This window comes from Microcaecilia unicolor, chromosome 5 (genome assembly GCF_901765095.1).
Source record: "Microcaecilia unicolor chromosome 5, aMicUni1.1, whole genome shotgun sequence".
In the NCBI taxonomy this organism is placed as follows: domain Eukaryota; kingdom Metazoa; phylum Chordata; class Amphibia; order Gymnophiona; family Siphonopidae; genus Microcaecilia; species Microcaecilia unicolor.
Genome location: NC_044035.1, coordinates 189,495,923 through 189,519,936, shown reverse-complemented (window position 1 = coordinate 189,519,936; position 24,014 = coordinate 189,495,923). Strand labels below are relative to the sequence as shown.

General features: G+C 49.8%; 1 protein-coding gene and 1 long non-coding RNA gene across 2 annotated transcripts in view; both read left to right on the top strand.

The window, feature by feature from the left end:
• TSNAXIP1 (translin associated factor X interacting protein 1) overlaps positions 1-24,014 on the top strand; it is a 1,164,230-nt gene that overhangs the window by 800,221 nt on the left and 339,995 nt on the right. The gene's annotated exons all lie outside the window — the stretch shown is intronic.
• On the top strand, positions 5,996-18,673 carry LOC115470468. Its single transcript, XR_003942200.1, has 3 exons — positions 5,996-6,129; positions 12,915-12,917; positions 18,659-18,673. It is a non-coding gene; the product is annotated as an uncharacterized LOC115470468 (long non-coding RNA).

The window sequence follows — 24,014 nt, the reverse complement described above, 5'->3', positions numbered from 1 at the left end:
TGTCTTTTTCAGGGCACAGACCGTACAAATCTGCCCAGCACTATCCTCGCCTCCCACCATCGGCTCTGGCACAGACCGTACAAGTCTGCCCAGCACTATCCCCGCCTCCCACCATCGGCTCTGGCACAGACCGTATAAGTCTGCCCAGCACTATCCCCGCCTCCCAACCACCAGCCCCGCCTCCCACTACCGGCTCTGTTATCCAATCTCGGCTATGCTCCTGAGGATCCATTTCTTCTGAACAGGATTCCTTTATGTTTATCCCACGCATGTTTGAATTCCTTTACCGTTTTCATCTCCACCACCTCCCGTGGGAGGGCATTCCAAGCATCCACCACTCTCTCCGTGAAAAAATACTTCCTGACATTTTTCTTGAGTCTGCCCCCCTTCAATCTCATTTCATGTCCTCTCGTTCTACTGCCTTCGTATCTCCGGAAAAGGTTAGTTTGCGGATTAATACCTTTCAAATATTTGAACGTCTGTATCATATCACCCCTGTTTCTCCTTTCCTCCAGGGTATATATGTTCAGGTCAGCAAGTCTCTCCTCATACGTCTTGTAACACAAATCCCATACCATTCTCGTAGCTTTTCTTTGCACTGCTTCGATTCTTTTTACATCCTTAGCAAGATACGGCCTCCAAAACTAAACTGAACACAATATTCCAGATGGGGCCTCACCAACGACTTATACAGGGGCATCAACACTCCCTTTCTTCTGTTCTTGGTCCCCTCCTCTTTTCTATCTACACTTGTTCCCATGGTTCATTAATTTCATCCCATTGCTTTTCCTACCATCTCTATGCTGATGACTCCCAAATCTACCTTTCTACCCCTGATATCTCACCTTGCATCCAAACCAAAGTTTCAGCGTGCTTGTCTGACATTGCTGTCTGGATGTCTCAACGCCACCTGAAATTAAACATGACCAAACCTATGATAATACTCTGTTCCCATTGTTCTTACAGTACATACACACGTCATAACACTGAAATGATACTGGCAAAGGAAACGAAACTTATCGCCCTGTTCTAGCACACACACACACACACACACACACACACACACACACAATGCTTCTTTCACAGGGTTGATAAGGCTCAACAGAGCTTAAGGCTCAGAGATGCAGGGTGGGGGTTGCGACACTCCCAAGCTATCTTCTATTCATGTGGCGTCTATGTGCAGGCTGCTCCTTTTCTCAAGCCTTGGTTGCTAAGTGTTACAAGCTGTTATCTACTGCACCTGCATCCTGTTAGGCCAAACGGTTCTTTCTGCTACTTTTGCATCTTGTAAGCATGAGCTGACAGTCGGTGGTTAAGGCACAATGCAAGAGAATGTAAAAGTCCAGTTTTTGAAGCTTTCATAAAGAAGACAGAGTCCTTTGGCAAATAATCACAGTCCTTTAGGCAGTCCCGATCCAGTGCTTTGGCAGGTCTGATCCTGTGGGCACTCCTACAATTCCCCCCTTTTGATACTTGACCAACTGCTCAGGTGGAGAGTATCACTTCCAAAGGTAACTGAAAAGGAAGAGAGAGACAGGGAGAGTTAGCATAAGGAGGCAACAAGAGGGCCCTAATCCCCTGCGCAGCCGTTGGTTTCTTCGCCGGTTTTGAGACGGAGGGTCCCTATTGGAGTCCCCCCCCCCCCTTTTTAGCCGGACTTTGCTGTCACAAGAGATATGTTGGCTGTTAAGCTGCCTCGGAGGAAGAAACTTCAGCTTCATCAAGGTCGGACTGCGGTATGGGGGAGTACGTCTGTAGGGCCATTATCTGAGCTGCTGCACGGCAGTCGGCAATGGTTTCCATGGTAGAACGAAGACACCGGAAAATCAAGGGAAGAGACAAGGGAATTAGTAAGCAAGACAATAGGAACAAGCCCACCATGACAAGGATGCCCTTCAGTCCTCCTGAACTGGGCAGCCAGTCGGTGAGGGAAGAAGTCCAGTCCCAGGCACTGTTCCAGGTCTGTACCGGGACATGGGCCAGCTTTACTATCCGATCGGTTATCTCTTTGATGACATGACTTTGATCGTCAATCTGCAGGCAGCAGTTACTGAGGTTGAACTTCCCGCACACCCCTCCTTCCTGTACCAGCAGGTAATCAAGGGCTAGGCGGTTCTGGTAGACCGCGGTAATCAGTTTGTTGTTCTGTTTGGCCAAGATGTTGAGTGCCATGGCAGAGTCATTCGTGAGCATTTCGAGCACTGTCTGCAAGCGAATGATGCGGTTCAGCATATAGATGGGGGTCCTGTATCCATAAGTTCCGTCCTCAGCCCAAGTGGCTGGCCCGTAGTAGTGGATTATGCGCTCTGGCGGCCATTCGGCGTCCTTCCAATCGCCTATCTGGACCTTGATTTCTCGGGTACATCGCTTCTTTCTAGTCCTGTGCCCCTGTTCCACATAGATGGGAATACCTAACGTTTCACCCACCCAGAGGGGTAGGAGGAAGATACTGGGTCGTACTGTGCCCAGGAGACAGGTACCATACCAGCGGGCCGGGAGCTGCTCGTATGCTCTTCGGTTGCATATATAGTAGTATCCCTCTGGGGCCACCCACCTGAAGGAGTCGTTACCCCCATGTGTCCAGGTATTGTTCAAGGTAGGTTCAGTCCATCAAGGTGTCGGCATAGGCTGGTTGTCTGTCTGCCCACCAGGTGGTTGAGCTACCGTTGTATAGGATAACTCTCGTGCAGGCCGAGTCACCGACGGGGACATTGTACCGTTTCCCGGGGGCTCGACTGGCACACAGGGTGCCTATAATGTTCGTTCTCAACGCCCACTCATAGGGGCGGGGCCGGTGAGGAAAGGTGATATTAGTGGAATTCAGGGCATCCCACATGTGCTGGGTGATCTCCTTGGCTTCCCACGGCCATTGCTCCCCCATATCAGTGCCACCACACATGAAACAGTTCGAGACTCCGAGTGATAGGGCGATGTTTTCGGCCAGGTTCAGGAACATGTTCTGGGCTTCGGGTGAAACAGGGAACTTGGTGGCCACCATCTCAGCACGGGCAATCTCATCATATACCTCCTGGAATCCCACGACAGTGGTTTGGTAGTGGATGGAGGGTCTGACCTCGGTCCGCTGGACGATAGTGATGTAGGACATAGGGTCAGATCCGGTACCGTCGATGCCCATACCCCAAGAGCGGGACATCTGATTGGTGGGGCGGATAATATCCCAGTCGATGGAGATGAAGTTACCGGGGCCCCGGCGGAGGGTGCCAAGGTACGAGCATCCAGGGTAGCCTCACCCCATATTGTCGCACACCACCCCCCAGCCTTTGCCCCCACACGGCCACCATACGTTTGCATTGGGTATGCTCCGGACCAGGTATTGTTCACAAACCCACTTGTGGTTCTGGGTGTAGGCCTTTCGCCAGGAAGTGGACCCACACTTCCATGAAAAAGGGTGTTTATCAAGAGCACTGCAGAGGTCAAACCACAGGGTCAGGATTCGGGGGCCTTCGGCCAAGGTCCTTGAGGAGATGTAGCGGAGGACTCCGCCTCCGATGTCTGGGGGGGAGCCGTACAGGGTGGGCAGGCCAACATAGATGGTGACATTTACATATCTTGGTTTGACCGGGCTGTGACAAATAGTGAGGTTCTTTTGGAGGCATCGGTGAAGTTGCTGAGGGCCATCCGGTGTGGTGATATCACAGGGAACAATGGGGTTGCAGGCCTTCTCCGGGGGAAGGAACTGGTGGATGAGTGTGGTGGTAAGGTTGTATCCTTCAGCCGTTCGGTGACGCAACAGTCGCAGGCACTCGGAACAATTCGAGCTATGAGCAGTTGTCCCCACAGGGGCTGGACTGAAGCTGAAGACGCAGACCAGAGCGAGTATCATGGTTGCTGGGAAAGGTATCCGAGTTGTTGCAGTAGGAAGAGGACGAGGCTCAGTATGGCAGCTCCGATGATCAGCAGGCCGAGAGCACAGAATTTCCAGGGGCTGAGTATCTGACTGGGCATGGATCTGGTTCACCTCCTCTTTAGGGTTAGTCGCAGTGGAGCGTCTGGGTGGCTATGGGTTGTCCACCTTCCGGGCGGGCTGTCTGTTCTTGCAGCTGGTTTCAGCCTGGTCCAGTGTATCCAAGCTGGACTTCCTGCAATTTTAACAGCGGTCGGGGTGGTTAGGAGGACAAGAAAGGGTCCCTTCCATTTAGGTTTCAGGCAGTTGGACTCATCCCACTCTTTTACCCATACATCATCTCCCACCCGAAACTGGTGTGTAGGGGTAGTGAGGACTAAGGGGCCTACACTCTCAGTGTACTGTTGGATCTCCTGCACTACATCGCGTAGGGCCTTCATCTGCTTTACTAGGGAACTCTCACCCTGAGTCTGTAGGGAGTCTGGGAAGGAAGGCAGAGGTGGTGGCCTGGCGTACATCATTTCATAAGGGGTGAGGCCGGTGGCTTTGGGCGTGCACCTAAGGTGCAGCAAGGCTAGTGGGAGCAGGTCGGGCCATTTGGCTTTGGCTTCCTGGCATAGTTTAGCTAGCTGGTTCTTCAGGGATCGGTTGACTCTCTCCACGGCCCCGCTGCTCTGGGGTCTCCAAGCGCAATGCAGCTTCCAGTTGAGGCCCAACCTTGTACTGAGTTGCTGGGTCACTTCACTGGCAAAGGCAGGGCCGTTATCGGAGTTGATCTGTTTGGGGAGGCCGTATCTCGGCAGAATGTGGTGAACAAGTAAAGAAGTGACTTCTTTAGCCATCTCCGTCCTGGTAGGCATGGCTTCAGTCCATCCGGTATACGTACACACTGCTACGAGGACAGCTTTATAGCCTCGGGCCGGGGTCATGTGCGTGAAGTCAATTTGGCAGACTTGAAAAGGGCTGGTGCCTCGCAGGATGTTACCGGGAGCAGGGCCTGGTCCTGTCCGTGGGTTGTTCCGGGCACAAGTCGTGCACCTACTGGAAGCGTTCTTGGTCCAGAGGGATAGTTTGTTGATATAGTAAGTCTTTTTGAGCAGGCGTCCCAAGGCATCTCTGCCCAGGTAGGTCCGGTTGTGGGCTTCCCTGACCACTGTCCAGGCCAGGGTTTCGGGTATCCATATTCGGCCATCCTGTAGCAGCCACCACCCATTGCGCGATTCCAAGCCCTCCTGTCGGGCCCATTCGGTTTCTTGTGGGGCATAGATGGGTGCCTCTGTTGGGAGATGGACGACGAGTACGGGGTCAGAGGAATAAGGGAGTTGACTCGCCTTCTTGGCCGCATCATCTGCCCGCTGATTCCCCCGGGCAATGGGGTCTGTCCGGCCTGTATGAGCCCTGCAGTGCATCAAAGCTACCTTCTTTGGCTTCCATACAGCCTTGAGTAGCTGGCAGATTTCAGTGGCGTTTGCGAGTCCCTTGCCCTCGGCTGTTAAGAATCCTCTCTCTTTGTACAAGGCTCCGTGTACCTGAAGGGTGAGGAAGGCGTATTTTGAGTTGGTGTAAATGTTTACAATTTTCCCTTCTGCCCACAGGAGGGCCCTGGTGAGAGCGATCAGCTCGGCCTTCTGGGCTGATGTCCTGGGAGGCAGGGCCATTGCCTCAATGACATGATCTTCGGATACAACAGCATAGCCAGCTCTCCGAGTTCCTTCGATCACTTGGCTGCTTCCGTCTGTGAACAAGGTGACTCCCCCTTGCCAGGGTTGGTCTTTAAGGTCGGGTCTGCTAGAGTGTACGGTGCCCATTACCTCCTCACAGTCATGGAGTGGTGGTTCAGGAACAGGGAGAAGGGTAGCAGGGTTCAGGTTGGTGGTGTCCTGGATCTGCACCTTCGGGTTTTCACATAGGAGGGCTTGGTACTTAACCAGTCGGGAGTTAGTCATCCATCAGGGCCCATGGCTCTCGAGCAGACCAAGGATGGAGTGGGGCGTCGTCACAAGGATCGTTTGGCCAAAGGTGAGTTTGTTGGCTCCGTGGATTAACAGACATGCAGCCGCAATGCTTCGGAGACACCCCGGCCAACCTCTTGCCACGTTGTCCATGCCCTTGGAAAAGTATTCTACTGGTCGCTGCCAGGTGCCAACTGTTTGGGTGAGGACCCCAAGTGTCAGGCCCTTCTTCTCATCCACGAACAAGTGGAAGGGTTTAGTCACATCTGGTAATCCGAGCGCTGGCGGGGCCACGAGGGCCTTCTTGAGGTCGTCCAGAGCCTTCAATTTGTGTTTTTCCCACTGGAGGGTTTGGGCCTCGAGTTCAGGTCCTTTCAGCTTGGTGTATAAGTCTTGGGTTAAAACAGCGAAATTAATGATCCAGATCCGGCAGTATCCGGCTGCCCCCAATAGCGCTCGCAGTTCCTTCTTATTTGTTGGACTGGGTTGATTGCAGATAGCTTGGGTGCGGGGTGTACCGAGCCTTCGGGTTCCTTCTCGGAGGCGAAATCCCAGATACTCGACTTCGATCTCGCATATCTGTGCCTTCTTTCGGCTGGCTCAGTACCCTTGGGCTTCCAGGGTTTTCAGGAGGTAGAGGGTAGCTTCTGCACAGTCAGTGTACATTTCCCGGGCCACTAACAGGTCGTCTACATATTGGACGACAGGCCCGTACTCGTACTGGTATGATTTCAGGTCTTGGGCAAGTTGCTCTCCAAAGAGAGTGGGTGAGTTCTTGAACCCTTGTGGGAGTCGGGTCCAAGTGAATTGCTGCTTGATCCCAGTTTGCAGGTCTTCCCATGTGAAGGCAAACAACTGTTGACTATCAGCGGCAAGAGGGATGGAGAAGAAGGCGTCCTTCAGATCAATGACACTGTACCACTTGGTTTGGGCCGGCACTTGGGCTAGGATTGAATACGGGTTAGGCACAAGGGCAACTATGTCTGCCACCTGGTTGTTGACCTTCCTTAGGTCTTGGACGGGTCTGTACTCTGATGTCCCTGGTTTCTTGACTGGTAACAATGGGGTGTTCCAGGCAGATCTGGTTGGTCTCAGGACTCCTTGTTGTAGGAGTTTTTGTAAGTGTGTTTGCATGCTGTGGTGGGCAGCATAGGGAATGTGGTACTGCCCTTGATTGACGATCTGGGAGTTCGGTTTTAATTCGATCCAGATGGGGACGGCGTTGACCACCAGTCCTCCAGGGTTTGATTCTGCCCACACGCCGGGCACTCCAGCCATGAGGGTTCTCCTCTGCTGTGCAAAGGCGGTTTCCTGGGAATAGTGGCAGTCGGCGGTGCTTGCAATCAGAGGGGCGTGTAGTCTCCACTCCTCCTGGACCGGGTAGATGAGCGTTATTGGTCGCTCTTCAAACTTAGCTTCTACTTCTCTCGTGGGCTTGAATTTTAAGGTGACTTGGAGCTTGCATAGTAGGTCCCGGCCAATCAGGGGGACTGGACACTCAGGGATATGTATAAATTGGTGAGACACTATCGTCCCTCCAATTTGGACCTGACGTTCCTTCAGGAGCGGGGCTGTGAGGGACTTTCCTGAAGCTCCCACAATCGGTATGGTTTCCTTCGTGGGAGGGGCTATTTCAGTGGTGATGACGGATCGTTGGGCCCCCGTATCTAATAATGCCCTCATTAGTTGCATCCCCACACGGATTTCCACCAGAGGGTCAGTGGGGACTCTTCCCTCCCGGTCGCTTCATGCTGGGTAGCCCTGGGCTGCTTCCAGGGCCATCTGCCACTCCCGTTGTTCGCTGTGTCCTCGGCCTCGACCTTGTTGTCCTTGCCTGGGGCCCCTCGGGCGTTCACCGCCTGCCACCTCTTGGTTCTGCTCTGGTGGTCTCTCCTTGCAGTCCACCTTCCAATGTCCTTCTTGTCGACAATTTGTGCACTGGTTCCGTCCTAAAGGAGGTCTCCCTCCTTTACCCCTTCGGCCCCCCGCCCTGCTACATTGGCATGGTCCCAGGCAGTCTTCCAGTACAGCGGCCAGCACATCTGCATTTTCGCGAATCCGTCTGCTTGCCTCCCTTCGGGCTTCAGACTTCTCTTCCTGATCACAGTATCCGAATACGCGATCAGCTATGACTTTTAACTGGCTTATGCTCATTCCCTCAAATCCTTTGGTCTTCTGGAGTTTTTTTCTGATATCCAGCGCCGACTGGCTGACAAAACTCATAACCACTGTGGGGAAATTTTTTGGGTCTTCGGGATTTATGGGACTGTATCTCCTATACGCTTCCAGAAGGCGTTCCAGGAAATCACCTGGGCTCTCATGTTTCTGTTGGACAACGCTGTGGATCTTCCCCATGTTCGTAATTTTCTGTTTTCCCTTTTTTAAGGCCGCTAAATATGCCTGCTGATATTGGCGGTTGCGGTTCTGGCCGTCCTCAGTCCGGTAGTCCCAGTCGGGACGTGCGGTGGGCACCTCCTATTTTAGGCGGTCTTCCATGTGCGGGTCCTCTGGGTGGGCTTTTCTGACTGCTTCTTCCATGTTTTGTTGTAGCAGGCGCCGTTCCTCTGTGGCTAGGACATGGGCACTTAACTGCCTGAGATCACCCCAAGTCGGATTATAACTGTATATAATGCCCTCCACGAGTTCTATGAGCTGTTCAGGCCTTTGTTCATATGAAGGTCCGTGTGCCTCCAATTATACAGGTCAGAGCTAGAGAAAGGGACGTGGGTATAGACTGTTGACTCTATGGGCTGGCCTCCTGGGGTCGGGGTATAGGTAGTCAATTGTCGTACCGGGAACAGGTCGGTGGCACCTGCTCGTTGGTTCGAAGGAAGAGTGCTTAGTGGACTCGACTGGGGAAATCGGGTTATTTGCTTGGTGACTCTTTGGCTTTTCCTGAGAGTTCCATGGGCTGCAGGTTCGGTTTCAGAAGGTTCTTCGGCGTTCGACCCCGGGGCTGAGGCCTCGGCGGTACTCTGGCCCTCAGTCAAGTCTGCGAGGTTGGGGTATATTGGACTGTAAGGGGGTAGCGCAGGGTCCTCCTCATAGGTCTCTGTCGTGTTCAGTATAGGGGCCTTTTTAGGGCTCTGGGTCTTATTACGGGTGTCCTTCGGGGGTCTTGGGAGGGTACTACTGGGTGTGTTTTCAGTGTTGGGTTTGTTCTCTACGGCCTTCGCGACGGCAAGCGTCACCCTGGGTTGAAGGGGCTTGGGCTGGGCCTTCAACTTGGTCTTGTGACCCTTCCTCTGGGCTATTACCATAAGTGCGGCCTTTTCGACCTTGTGCTGGGCCCATGGCGGCGGATTCCGGACTACGTTAGCCCACCCTTCCACATACGGAATATCCTCGGGACAGCCAGGATTTCCCTCGACTATGACAACATTCTGAACTGCAGCTACCCTCTCATATTCGAATGAGCCATCCGGTGGCCAGTCGACAAATTTCCCTAGGCCGGGCCACATGAACTGACATCGCTGTATCATCCCGGCTCTACTACATTGTTCCAGGTCGAACACTTCACTAAAGTGCTCAGTCATTAAATCTAACGGAGTAGACCCACCCCCGCCCATCCTAACCTGAGTGCCAAAGGATAGGGGACAGACAGAGGGGGAAAAGGATGGTGGAGGAGTAAGGAGTCTCGTTCCACCGGACACGAAAGGGTCAACAGTCGGCCTGACCGGAGTGCGGTCACCCGATCTGGAAATGCAGGCCCAATCACTCAACTTTCATATGCCACAAGAAACCCTCCCGTTCAGTTTCTTCCCGGAGCCTAGTGGGTTTCGGGACCTAGTCCGTAGTCGGCACTGGCTAAGGGGGTGATCAAGCCCCTCTTCGACCCTTTACCGGGTCGGTCTACTACCCAGAATATACTCGCCTGTCCGCTGTCTTCGGGTGTGGCCTGCCTGCGCGCTCTCTGCCGGAGATCAGGAAAGCTGTCTTGCCGGAACCTCACAGCCCTAGTGCCAGCCAGCCGGTCTCGGTCAGCCCTCCTCCGGGGGCAGACACTGAACTCAGTGGTGCGCACTCACCGCCCGACCGAGGGGGAGCCGATCGCCCCAGCACGACTGTGCAGCGAGGGAGGGGAAAGAATATAAACCGTTTCCCTCTGTCTCCCGGCTGGCTCGCCAAAATGTAACAGGATTCTCAGCTAGTAAATCAGGAGACAAGAGGCAACTGGTTCCAAATGCAAGACAGCTTTTATTGCTAGCAATGTAACAGCACTGAGTTCAGTCTCAGAATACTGTTCTTGTGAAATCATCTGACACTCACATTTATACCTCCTCTATGGGCCTGCGCATTAGGCACTTTATACATCATGCGCAGTAAACATTTGTAGTCATTTGTAGTTTTGGTAGTTCTTACAGTACATACACACGTCATAACACTGAAATGATACTGGCAAAGGAAACAAAACTTATTGCCCTGTTCTAGCACACACACACACACACATAATCACACAATGCTTCTTTCACAGGATTGATAAGGCTCAACAGAGCTTAAGGCTCAGAGGTGCAGGGTGGGGGTTGCGACACTCCCAAGCTATCTTCTATTCATGTGGCGTCTACGTGCAGGCTGCTCCTTTTCTCAAGCCTTGGTTGCTAAGTGTTACAAGCTGTTATCTACTGCACCTGCATCCTGTTAGGCCAAACGGTTCTTTCTGCTACTTTTGCATCTTGTAAGCATGAGCTGACAGTCGGTGGTTAAGGCACAATGCAAGGGAATGTAAAAGTTCAGTTTTTGAAGCTTTCATAAAGAAGACAGAGTCCTTTGGCAAATAATCACAGTCCTTTAGGCAGTCCCAATCCAGTGCTTTGGCAGGTCTGATCCTGTGGGCACTCCTACATAGTGCCATTTGGCATTTTCCCTACTGGGAAGTTTGAGGTTCTGTTGATTAATATTTGTTAACCATTTTCAATTTGAAGGTAGAGGAAATTCTGGCAAGTCCAGTACATGGTAAATACAGATTCAACCTGTTTTTGATTTTGATTGAATATCTTTATAGCAGCAATTCCATAATGCTGAAGGTGTTTTTTTTTAATCTGTACAGTATTAAATGTTGTTATTGCCTTCATTTTATTTTTTCTTTTAACAACGTCTTCCTTGGCTCATCTCAGACTTCACATAAGACCTCTCCCAAGGTGTTCCGTGAGGTCCATATGTCATTTGTCTGATAGACAGGAGAAAATGGTGATGGCCCTTGGGGAGAGGAATCACTTGTTCAGTGACACAGTTAACTAGCATCAGGTTGTGTGAGCTGACATTTTTTGTACTATACTACTGGCTGGCTAAATAGCCCTTCTCCCCAAAGCAAATTCTCAGGCTATTTTCTCAGTCAAAAGCAGACCATATTCTGCATAAGAGAGTACCAGAAAGATGTCTGAGCGAGAAATAACAGCTCTCTCCAGAGACAGTGAGAAAAAGAAAAAAGGTTTTGCAGCAGCAGCATTAAAAATAGAACTAATAGGATAGTGAGAATTTTGTTTCTCAACCTGCAGCATGTACTCCTGGCATCTCATGAGCTGTTCTATCACTGGAGGATAGTGAAACACGCAGCCCACACTAACCAAATTAATTTCTGGAGATTCAGCTGTCAGTTGACAACGAACAAAACAATTTTGGTTCTCATTTTGCTTTTGCTTTGTTGATTGAACAAATGTCTTAAAATTTCTGAAGTTTCTGCCATGATAAAGCTAACTAGAATTAACCCTTATCAGTATCCAAAGCCAAATGTAAAGTCTTTTACAACCTGAGCAGCCTAAGAAGAGTGTATATGAAAATAAGTGCTACCAAAGGAATACAGAAGGTGCATGCATTTTATTCCAAGGAAATGTAAGTCTAGCACATAAAATATATTAGGGACAAAGGAATGAGACCGAAAAGAGAAAAAAATGAGTATTTTGCATTGAGTACTGCAAACATATTGAGTATGCTTTTCTTTTTCCTCCAGGGGGTAAAATTCCTTTGAGAATGTGTGACAGGCAGCCACATCTCGGGCAGTTACGGCTGCATTATGGCTGATGAGAAGGGTCTGGGGAAAACGCTGCAGTACATTACACTGCATGGAGCAGTGTTATCCCTCTTCTCTCCCGCAAGATCCCATTCCCTTTCCTTTTATTTTTCTTTTAAATTTACCTCCGTCCGGCAGCGCAGGTGCAGCGTCAGTGAAGGAGGCGGTGCTCCCGATGTGTCTAGCCTTCCCTTCGCTCAGTGTCCTGCCTTCTTCTGACGTCATTTCCTTGACGTCAGAAGAAGGCGGAACACTGAGCGAAAGGAAAGCTAGACACGTCGGGAGCGCCGCCTCCTTCACTGATGCTTCGCTGCTGGACGGAGGTAAATTTAAAAGAAAAAAAAGAAAGAGATCTTGCGGGAGAGAAGAGGGCGGGCAGTTGGGCAATGGGAGTGGGAGGGCGAGGTAAGCATGGTGTGGCGGCGCCCCCCAGAGGGCGGCATCCCCCTGCCGTGCTTACCCCGCTTACCGTGTTGGCATGGCCCTGGCCTAACACATGGACGTCCTCGACCCATAATGGGGAAAAAAGGGGTGTCCCCGACGAGCACTTGGATGACTTTACCTGGTCGTGTTTTTCTTACGACCAAGGCACAAAAAGGTGCCAGAAATGACCAGATGACCACCGGAGAGAATCGGGGATGACCTCCCCTTACTCCCCCAGTGGTCACTAACCCCCTCCTACCCTCAAAAAATCTCTTTCAAAATATTTTTCCAGTCTCTATGCCAACCTCAAATGTCATACTCAGGTCCATGACTGCAGTATGCAGGTCCTTGGAGCAGTTTTAGTGGGTGCAGTGCACTTCAGACAGGCGGACCCAGGCCCATTCCTCCCTACCTGTTACATTTGTGGAGGAAACAGCGAGCCCTCCAAAACCCACCCGAAACCCACTGTACCCACATGTAGGTGCCCCCCTTCATCTTTAAGGGCTATAGTAGTGGTGTACAGTTGTGGGGAGTGGGTTTTGGGGGGCTCAGCACACAAGATAAGGGAGCTATGTACCTAGGAACAATTTATGAAGTCCACTGCAGTGCCCCCTAGGGTGCCAGGTTGGTGTCCTGGCATGTCAGGGGGACCAGTGCACTACAAGAGCTGGTTCCTCCCATGACCAAAGGGCTTGCATTTGGTCGTTTCTGAGTTGGACGTCCTTGGGTTCCATTATCACTGAAAATCAGAAATGACCAAGTCTAGGGACGACCGTCTCTAGGTACGACCTAAATTTCAAGATTTGAACGTTCCTGATCGTATTATCGAAACGAAAGATGGACATCCATCTTGTTTTGATAATACGGGTTTCCCCGCCCCTCCATCGGGATGTTTTGCGAGGATGTCCTCAACAAAACTTGGACATCCCTTTAGATTATGCCCCTCTAAGTATACCAGTGTTTAATCATGAAAAACTGGAACCTGTGCAGAGTGTCAGATTCAACTGGGCACTTGTTGGGCAGACTGAATAGACTGTGCAGGTCTTTATCTGCTGACATTTACTATGTTACCAAGTAAGGCTGTTCATGCAACACGATTAATCGCGTTAAGATTTTTAACTCTCACTAATGATTGTAACTTGATTACTTACATCATGCTGCTCTCTCCTATAAGGAGGAAGAAAAATGGCAGAAAGTTCAATGTGAAAAATGTTATAGGGGAAGAAGTGAAGAAGAGAGGAGGAGAGAAAAGAAATAGTGAGGAGAGAGGAGGCCCTGAAAATAGTGTTAAGAGCACAGACAGGAGAACAGAACCAGAGACAGGGAATAAGATGATTAGAAAAATAAAATCACTGGACAACAAAGGTAAGAAAAATAATTTTATTTTCAGTTTAGTAACTGAAGTACAATATGTCAGTTTTGAGAACTGACATCTGCAGTCTATATTTTGCACTGTACAGGTGAAAATGTAAGGGGGACACTTTGAGGGGCATAATCGAAAGAGAAGGGCGCCCATCTTTCGACACAAATCGGGAGATGGGCGTCCTTTTCTCAGGGTTGCCCAAATCGGCATAACTGAAAGCCGATTTTGGGCGCCCTCAACTGCAGTCTGTTGCAGGGACAACTAAAGTTCACAGGGGCATGTCAGAAGCATAGCGAAGGCGGGACTGGGGCGTGCTTAAGAGATGGGCGTCCTCGGCCGATAATGGAAAAAAGAAGGACGTCCCTGACGAGCATTTGGTTGACTTTACTTGGTCCATTTTTTTTCACGACCAAGCCTCAAAAAGGTGCCCAAACTGACCAGATGGTCACCAACCCCCTCCCACCCTAAAAAAAAAATTTTAAATATATTTTGCCAGCCTCAAATGTCATACCCAGCTCCATGACAGCAGTATGCAGGTCCTTGGAGCAGTTTTAGTGGGTGCAGTGCACTTCAGGCGGGTGGACCCAGGCCCATCCCCCCCTACCTGTTACACTTGTGGTGGTAAATGGGAGCCCTCCAAACCCCCCCCAAAACCCACTGTACCCACATGTAAGTGCCCCCCTTCACCCCTTAGGGCTATGGTAGTGGTGTTCAGTTGTGGGGAGTGGGTTTTGGGGGGGTTTGGGGGATCAGCACCGAAGGTAAGGGAGCTATGCACCTGGGAGCAATTTGTGAAGTCCACTGCAGTGCCCCCTAGGGTGCCCGGTTGGTGTCCTGGCATGTGAGGGGGACCAGTGAACTATGAATGCTGGCTCCTCCCATGACCAAATGCCTTGGATTTGGTCATTTTTGAGATGGGCGTCCTCGGTTTCCATTATGGCCAAAAACCAGGGACAACCATCTCTAAGTTCGACCATCTCAACATTTAGGTCGACCATCTCTAAGGTCGACCTAAATGTTGACATTTGGGCGTCCCCGACTGTATTATCGAAACGAAAGATGGACGCCCATCTTGTTTCGATAATACGGGTTTCCCCGCCCCTTCGCCGGGACGTCTTTAGAGATGGGCGCCCTGAGAGATGGTTGTCCCCGTTCGATTATGCCCCTCTTAAACGGTTTTTATTAAATTTTCACATAAGGTAAAACAACACAACCTCGTGTACATATAACATCAACGTAACATCTTATACAGTAACAACCCAAGGCTGTCCCATACCTAAACTGTGCACCCATACAAACCCCCTTTCCCCTTCTCCCCCTCCCTCCCTAAACTCCCCCCTATTCCTTATCTCCCCCAAAGATCTCCTTAAACCAACCCATAGAACAACAACAGTATACATATAAACACCTTCCACATTCCAAACCCTAAGAGAATTCGACACCAATGTATATCATTTGAACATTGTGACCAGAAGCTTAGCTAGGTGGGGCGCAGGGGGAGCGGTTGCTCCCCTAAATCGATTTTTTTTTTTAAACGGCGCCTATGCAGCGAACAGCAGTGAAAGAAGCAGAGGACAGCCGGCTCTCTTCAGCTTCTTTCTCCTTCCCTCTCAGCTGAGCTGTGGTCCCGCCCTCATTTCCTGTTTACGCAAGGGCGGGACGCTGAGAGGGAAGGAGAAAGCTGAAGACGAGCCGGCTGTCCTTTGCTTCTTTCACTGCCGTTTGCAGGTAAAGTGAGTTTTAAGAGGTAGGGCAGGGGACAGGGAAGAGGGGAGAAATAGCTGTACATGGATGCAGGGGGCAGGGAAGAGGGGAGAAATAGCTGAACATGGATGCAGGGGGCAGGGAAGAGAGGAGAAATAGCTGAACATGGATGCAGGGGGCAGGGAAGAGAGGAGAAATCGCTGAACATGGATGCAGGGGAGGGCAGGGAAGAGAGGAGAAATCGCTGAACATGGATGCAGGGGAGGGCAGGGAAGAGGGGAGAAATCACTGACATGGATGCAGGAGACAGGGAAAAGGGGAGAAATTGCTGAACATGGATGCAGGGGGCAGGGAAGAGGGGAGAAATTGCTGAACATGGATGCAGGGGAGGGCAGAGGGCAGGGAAGAGGGGAGAAATCGCTGACATGGATGCAGGGGACAGGAAAGAGGGGAGAAATAGCTGAACATGGATGCAGGGGGCAGGGAAGAGGGGAGAAATAGCTGAACATGGATGCAGGGGGCAGGGAAGAGGGGAGAAATCACTGACATGGATGCAGGGGACAGGGAAGAGGGGAGAAATCACTGACATGGATGCAGGGGACAGGAAAGAGGGGAGAAATTGCTGAACATGGATGCAGGGGACAGGGAAGAGGGGAGAAATCACTGATGGATGCAGGGGACAGGAAAGAGGGGCGAAATCGCTGAACATGGATGCAGGGGGCAGGGAAGAGGGGCAAAATCGCTGAACATGGATGCAGGGGGCAGGGAAGAGGGGAGAAATAGCTGAACATGGATGCAGGGGGTAGGGAAGAGGGGAGAAATCGCTGAACATGGATGCAGGGGAGGGCAGGGGAGAGAGGAGAGTTGCTGTACATGGATGCAGGGGAGGGCAGGAGAAATGCTGCATATGGATGGAAGAGAGGAAAGACAGGAAGGAGATGTACGTGGACGGAGGGGAGGGGAGAAAGGAGAAATGCTGGACGTGGAGGAAAGACAGGAAGTAGATGCACATGGAGGGGAGAGGAGAAATGCAGGACATGGATGGAGGGAAGGGAGGACAGGAGGAAATTCACATGGATGGAGGAGAGAGAGGAGAAATGCTGGAGATGGACAGAGGGGAGGGAAGACAGGAGGAGATGCACATGGATGGAGGGGAGAGAGGAGAAATTGCTGGATATGGATGGATGGAGGGGGGCAGGGGAGAGAGGAGTATGGATGGACATGGATGGAGGACAGGGCCCAGGGAGAGAGGAGAAATTGCTGGATATGGATGGATGGAGGGGGCAGCAGGGGAGAGAGGAGAATTGCTGGATATGGATGGGGAGTTGCTGGACATGGGTGGATGGAGGGGAGAGGAGAGTTGCTGGACATAGGTGGATGGAGGGGAGAGGAGAGTTGCTGGACATGGATAGGTGGGCAGTGGAGAGAGGAGGGTTGCTGGACATGGGTGGATGGAGGGGAGGGCAAGGAGAGAATTGTTGGGCATGGATGAAGGAGAGGGAAGGGAAGACAGGAAGGAGATGCACATGGATGGAGGGGGGAGAGAAGAAATTCTGGACATGGATGGAGGGGAGGCAAGACAGAGGAAGGAGATGCACATGGATGGAGGGGAAGGAAGAGAGAAGAAATGCTGGACATGGATGGAGGGGAGGGAAGAGAGAGGAAGGAGATGAGCTGAGGGAAAAGGAAGAGAGGAGAAAAACTGCACACGGATGGAGAAAATAGGCAGAAGTTGGATCCACTGGACAGTCAAGTCTGCGGAGGACCCAGCTTTTACTTATGGATATAGAGCAAGAAATGAAGAAGAAAGGAGGAAAGTAAAGAAATAAATGGAAAGGAAGCCCTGGAAACGGAGTTAAGAGGACAGATAGCAGCAGAATCAGATACTGGGCCAGCATGATCAGAAAAACACTTATGAAGTGGGTGAAAGATGGGAGAAGAACTTAGGAGACTGGGTAAGGGAGAGGTAGAGGGGGAAATGGGAGTGCTGGAAAGGGAATGAGAGGGAGATGGTCAAAGCTAGTGGGTAGATGAATACTAAGGACAAGAGTGTGAGAAAAGTGGGGGGGAAACATAAAATGAAAGATCAGTGCCAGACAGATGCAGAAAAGGACAGGAAGAAGACAAGAGAAGAGCAAAGAAATGGAAAGGCCAACCTGGAAAATAATTTAGGAGAAGACTGACACATGAAAAGTGGAAAAGAGACTGGGACCAGCCCAACTAGAAGAATAGAATGCTCAGACAACAAAGGTAGAAAACAAAACATTCTTATTGTTGTATTTTGCAGAGTACAGGAGAAAATACATTTCTGTTTCTCTTTTACCCGTATTTGCACTGCTTACAGAGTCTAGCTTTCTTGAAGAGATCTATATTTCAGTTTTTGTGGGCATGTTTTTTGTGGTTCCCTATTTTGTATCACATGAGGGTCTGTCCGTGTTCTGCATATGTGACTGAGGTGACTGATTCTGCTAGCATGTAGTGTTTTGTGTAGGAATGTGTAACAGTCCAGCTTGTTCCATTTTCCAGTAGCAGGTATATTGGTGCTCTAGGGTCCAGGGTATTTTCATAAGTGAGTTAGGGCTCTTGTGTGTTAAGTTTTCTGTATAGATTTTGAGTGTCTTTTTGTAGGGTTTTGTGTTATTTCATAAAGTGTCTGGCCCTATTGTTTTTGATATGCTGGCTTCATATTCAGCATTTTAGTCTGGTGCATGTGTGTGTGTTTTTTTAATGGCCTTAACGAATATGTATGAGATGTACATATGCAAATGAATTTGCAAATGTGCCAAGCCACACCCTTTGCCCCCCAAAATGAAACAGTCAAACTATGCCCATGTCTGGCGCCTATTTTACAAAGTCTGCTCCCCCAGACGTCAAAACCTAGCTACGCCTCTGATTGTGACTCCCAACTTCCTCCCCCGATCTTATGCAGAAACTCCCCTCAACAAAACCCCAGGAGGCTTGTGATCTGATAGCCCCCAAAGGCCGTGAGAGAGAACTAACCAATTCCCTCTATCCCCCTCCCCCCTCCCCATTGCACCCCCATATAGTGACCCCACCATGCGAAAGGGGAAAAAAAATCCTTATTCTCTACCCAGTGCTCCCCCTCCTGTGATCCAGTGCGTGCACTTTAACATAAGCTCCTTTAATCACTGCTACTCAAGTATCCACAGCAAAAAATCTATATTAGGCTGTATTCAGAATTAAACTTCTCGCTCTATGTGGAAGTGACTGTAAATATGGTTCCCAAACAAGCAAGAAAAGATCTTTTCTCTTTGGAGTACCCCATGCCTCTCGCTTCTCCAATAACATCAATGTATGTAGACGATTCCTCCAAGCCCAAAAAGAAGGGCTCTCAGTTCCAACCCAACCTCTCAATATAATCCGTTTCCCAACATCTATTGCTTTCCATATAAAATGGGTTGTTTCCTGTTTACTAACCCCAAACTTCTCATATTTATCTAACAATACTCCAGCAGGCGCCATCGGCAGAGGGCAATTCCAGAGACCCCCCACATATTTCAGAATTTCTGCCCAACACAATTTATCCTCCTGGCAATCCCAAAAAGCATGATAAAATGAATTAGTTCCCTGTTTACACTTTGGGCAGACTGGCGTTTCCACTCCTCCAAACCGGAATAGCTGCTCCTGTGTCATATATGCTCGGTGTAAAACCCTATATTGACACTCTCTCAACTCTGCGCTAGTAGATACCGCTGGAATCCTCCTAATCAAAGCTAACAAATCTGACTCTGTCATCTGTTCCCCTAAATCCTGGCTCCATCGGCCTAAAATCGCCGCTCAGGACCGACTCACTACCCGCTGCTGCACCTCCTTATAGAGGGACGAGACAGACAGTCCTCCCTCTGGAAACTGTCCAAGAAATTCATCCAAATGAGCTCCCACCCGGGTACCCAATCCCCTCCTATCTAGGGATTTATAATAGTGCTGTAACTGCAAGTAGGCTAGCACATCCCTCTTTTCTACCCCTGGCCGATTTTGAAGTTGCACCCAATTAAGCAGTCTACCCTCCTCATTTAGTACATGCCTGAAGAGAGTCAACCCCTGTTCAGCCCATCGCCGAAAACAAGCATTGTCTTGCCCTGGGAGAAATTGCTTATTACCCCGAATAGGTATCTGATCTGAAGTCCCAGGGTCCCCTCCCAATAGAATGACTAAATATCTCCAAGCCTCACGCATGGACTGCAATACTATGCTGCTTCTCAACTCCTGGGGTAGCTGTTTTCCTACCTCCTGCAGCAGATAGTTGACATGCCAGGGTGCATAATACTCTCGTTCAAGCTCCAATGGGGTGAAATTCTGTTCATTCAAGTACCAGTCTCCAAAATGCCGTAATAAACAGGCTTGATTGTACACTCTCAGATCCGGCAATCCTAAACCTCCATGTTTCCAAGCTCCTAAGAGGTACCGAAAGGCCATTTTTGGCTTTTTCCCTGCCCAACAAAATTAGGTAACAGTCTTCTCAGCACTCCCAGATCCCGTTTCAATAGTCGCAACGGTAGGACCTGGAGCACATACAACCATCTTGGGAATAAGACCATGTTAAACAACTGTATTCTGCCATGGAGCGAAATTGGTAGGTGCACCCACTTCCTTAACCATTCTCTCGTGGAATCCAATAGCCCCTCTACTTTACACCTATAGAGCCGTGATGTTCTAGTACAAAGCTTAATGCCTAAGTATCGAAAAGAACGAGTCTCCCACTTCATGGGGAACCCACCCACCCATTCTCGTCTCACCAACTCACAGGTTGGTAGCGCCAAGGACTTATCTAGGTTGAGTCTGAAACCCGAGAACTCTCCATACTCCCGGAAGCTCTCCATTAAAGCTGTCAACGAACCCTGGGGCTCCACAATATGAATTAACAAGTCATCTGCAAATGCAGAGAGCTTAAATTCTTGTTTCCCAACCTGCACCCCTTTTATCTATGGGTTACTTACAACCTCCCTTACCAGAGGATCTAGGGAAAGGACAAAAAGCAAGGGAGAAAGAGGACACCCTTGTCGCGTACCCCTATTTATCGCAAAGGGAGATGTACGCATCCCGTTCAATCCAATCATTGCCTGTGGAGACGCATAAAGTGCCTGTACAGCCTGTAAAAATAGTTCTCCCACCCCATATCTCCGTAGAACATCAAACATAAATCCCCAGTCCACCCGATCAAACGCTTTTTCAGCGTCGAAGCTGACTAAAAGAGATGGTGTCTGCGTACGTTCTACTTGCTCCAAAGAGATAAGGATTTTTCTCACATTTTTCACTATTGTTCTTCCCCTTACAAACCCCGCCTGTGAGTCGGCTGTCACTGAGGGCAACACCCGTGCCAGCCTATTCGCCAACACCTTGGCATACAACTTGGCCTCAGTAGTCAACAAAGATATGGGTCTGTATGAAGACGGCTTCGTGGAATCTTTCCCTGGTTTCAGCAGCAGACTAATCTGAGCCACCTGAAGAGATGGAGGCAAAACCCCATCACAAATAAACTGTGTAAACACCGACTGTAACAATGTTGCAACAGAGGGTGAAAGAAGCTTATAGAATTCAGCCCGCAGGCCATCCGGCCCCGGTGCTTTACCCACAGTGCTCTGCTGTATTGCCAATGCTACCTCTTCTTCTTTGATGACTGCATTAAGCATTCTACGATCTTTTTATATCACATGCAGAAGATCTACACTATGCAAGTAAACATACTTCAGAAAAACATCCAAAATTTCTGAATCCTCTCTCACCAGCACGCCATCCCCTCTATCAACCTGAGCTATTCTGGATGAACCTCTGGCTCCCCAAACCAGTCGTGCCATTAACTTTCCAGACTTGTTCCCATGGCGATACAACTGGTACTTAAAATATTGTATTGATTTAACCGCCCGTGCATGTAGCAATTCCCCCAAGGAGGACTGTACAGCCATCAATGTACTGCGCCTATCCTCGGATGGGTATTTCCCGTAAAGAATTCTCTCCTTAATCAATTGCTTTTCTAATCACAGAATTTCCCTATCTCTCGCCTTCTTTTTGAACGCTGTGTAGGCTATAATTTCCCCGCGTAGAACCGCCTTAGCTGCTTCCCAAAAAAGGACTGGATTATGCCTGTGCTCTGCATTATTTTTTTTTTTTGAAAATTTCTTTATTGCATCATGAAGACAAATATAAACATCTGCTGCCACCTGCAGCTCACCGTCACTCAGTACATTGCAATCAAAAGAACAACAGTACAGATTGTGCACCTACAAAACATATGTATTGGTCCCCATGTGCTTTTGTGTTTCCTCCCTTATTAATCCCTTCCCTTGTGGTTGAGATCCCCCCCCTCCCCTCTTTTACTCTCCCTCCCTCCTCCTCCCCTATCTGGCTATCCTTTGCTTTGCAAATCAGGGTCTGGTGCCATGAGTAGGTCCCGCGCTCTTCCCCATATATCTTTGTACTGGCGATTGCCGAGCGCTGTTGTAAATTTTAGTGTCATATTCACCCACTGGGCCATTTCCTTCATTTGATCCTTCCACCGATCCAAAGGTGGAGGCTCAGTATCAACCCAAGCTTGTAAAATGCATTTCTTCACCAATAATGCAGTCAACAGCACAAATTTACACTGAGCTACACCCAGTCCTTGTTGTCCAAGAGATTCCCTACAGCCCATCAGAATAGCTGAATACTTCCACTCCATTTCGCGCTGTAACGTCTTTTCAACTACTTCCAGCGCTCCTACCCATAGCTTATGTAGGCTCGGGCACTCCATAAATGAGTGCAGGAAGCCTCCCACACTTTTCCCACATTTGTTGCAAACATCATCCTCCCACATCCCCATGACCTTGCCTCTCTCTTTAGTTATATGTACTCTATATAAGATCCTGTATTGTATATCCTGTAGGGCTGCATTTGGTGTAATCTTACTTAACCCCCCAAAGACTGTGCCCAGCCGTTTCACAGATATCTCCTCACCTGTGTCCCTACTCCAAATCTCTGCTAACTGCTGTATATGTGGCGCCTCCTGTGATTCCCTGACTAATTGGCACCATTGTGACAGTCTATTTAGCTTGGGCGGGATTTGCAAAAACATTTTGTCTAGTTGCGTGAAATGCACCCGTTCTCGGCTCCTGCGTTCCACACTCAGCACATAATCTCTAATTTGAAGGTATGCAAAGAATTGCGATCCCGGCAATTGCAATTCATCCCTAACTTCGGCGAACGTTGGGAAAGCCTCCTCTTCCGTTTTCCTAAATTGCCCTATAAATCTGCACCCCTTTTCACGCCATTCACTAAATACTGATACCCCTTGGCCTGCCGGAAAGGCCATGTTGCCCGTTAAGGGTAGAAATGGGCTAGCTCCTCGCACTGTACCGCCCTGTCCCCTCCACCATCTCCAGGCCCTCTGCAGCGCTGCCACATATGGGTTATTCACTATCTTTTTGGCTCCTGTCACCGCCCATGACTCCAATACTGCAAACGGGTCATTCTGGCCGCACCAACTCTCCCAGAAGCCCGTAGTGGCATAAAAACTCTTTCCCGACTGCAGTTCATGAATCCACCGCAGCAGCGCTGCCACATTATATGTTCTTAAGTCTGGTAACTTTTGACCTCCCTGTTTGCGAGTATGAGTGAGCTTCACAAAGGAAATCCGTGACCGTTTCGCTCGCCAAATAAAAGTACTTATCACACTTCTATACAGACTATCCTCCTTCCTCCGTACCCATAAAGGAAGCATTTGTAAGGGGTATATTAATTTAGGCAACATTACCATCTTAACCAAAGCAATCCGACCCATGAAGTTTACAGGCAAGTCTTTCCACCTGCCGCAAAGCCGTTTTACTTCCTCCACTCGGTCTGCCACATTCTTTTTGTACATCCAGCTCTGATCTGCGCTTAAGAACACCCCTAAGTATTTAATGCCCTTTTGGGCCCACATCAAAGGAAACTCCCCATGTGTTCTACATGTGCAGGGATCACTAATAGGCAACGCTTCAGACTTCCCAAAGTTGATACTAAGCCCGGAAAATTCCCCGTATTCCTTAATAATATCCATCACCAGTGGCAGTGTTTGAGACGCCTTATCCAGCATCAAAAGCATGTCGTCGGCAAACAAATTTATTCTGTGCTCTACACCCCCTACTCGTAGCCCTGTTAGTCTGGGTTCTTGCCGTATTTTAGCCGCCAGGGGTTCCAGTGTCAGAATAAAAAGTAACGGTGACAACGGGCACCCCTGCCGGGTACCACCCCTTAAGGGGAAAGCATCCGTAAGGGAATCATTTATGATAATCTGCGCCGTTGGGTTATTATACAAAGCTCTGATCCATTGTAAGAACTCCCCCTGAATACCAAAGCGCCTCAGGATCCAGAATAAGTATTCCCACACTACTTTGTCGAATGCCTTCTCAGCATCCAAGCTGGCCAATATAGCATCTCCTGCTCTCCCCCTACCCTCAAGTAGCACTCGGCTTACTTTTAAGATATTGGCCGACGCGTATCTTCCCTTAACAAAACCCACCTGGTCGGGGTGGACTAAATAGGGAACCACCTGGCTCAGTCGATCCGCCAACACTGCCGCCAGCAACTTAAGATCTTGATTGAGCAGCGAAATGGGTCTATAGGATCCAACCTGCTCTCCATCTTTCCCTGGCTTGGGGATGACTGTGATATGTGCATGGTTCAGCACGGGTCCCATCCCGCCCACTTCCTTCACCTCATTACACA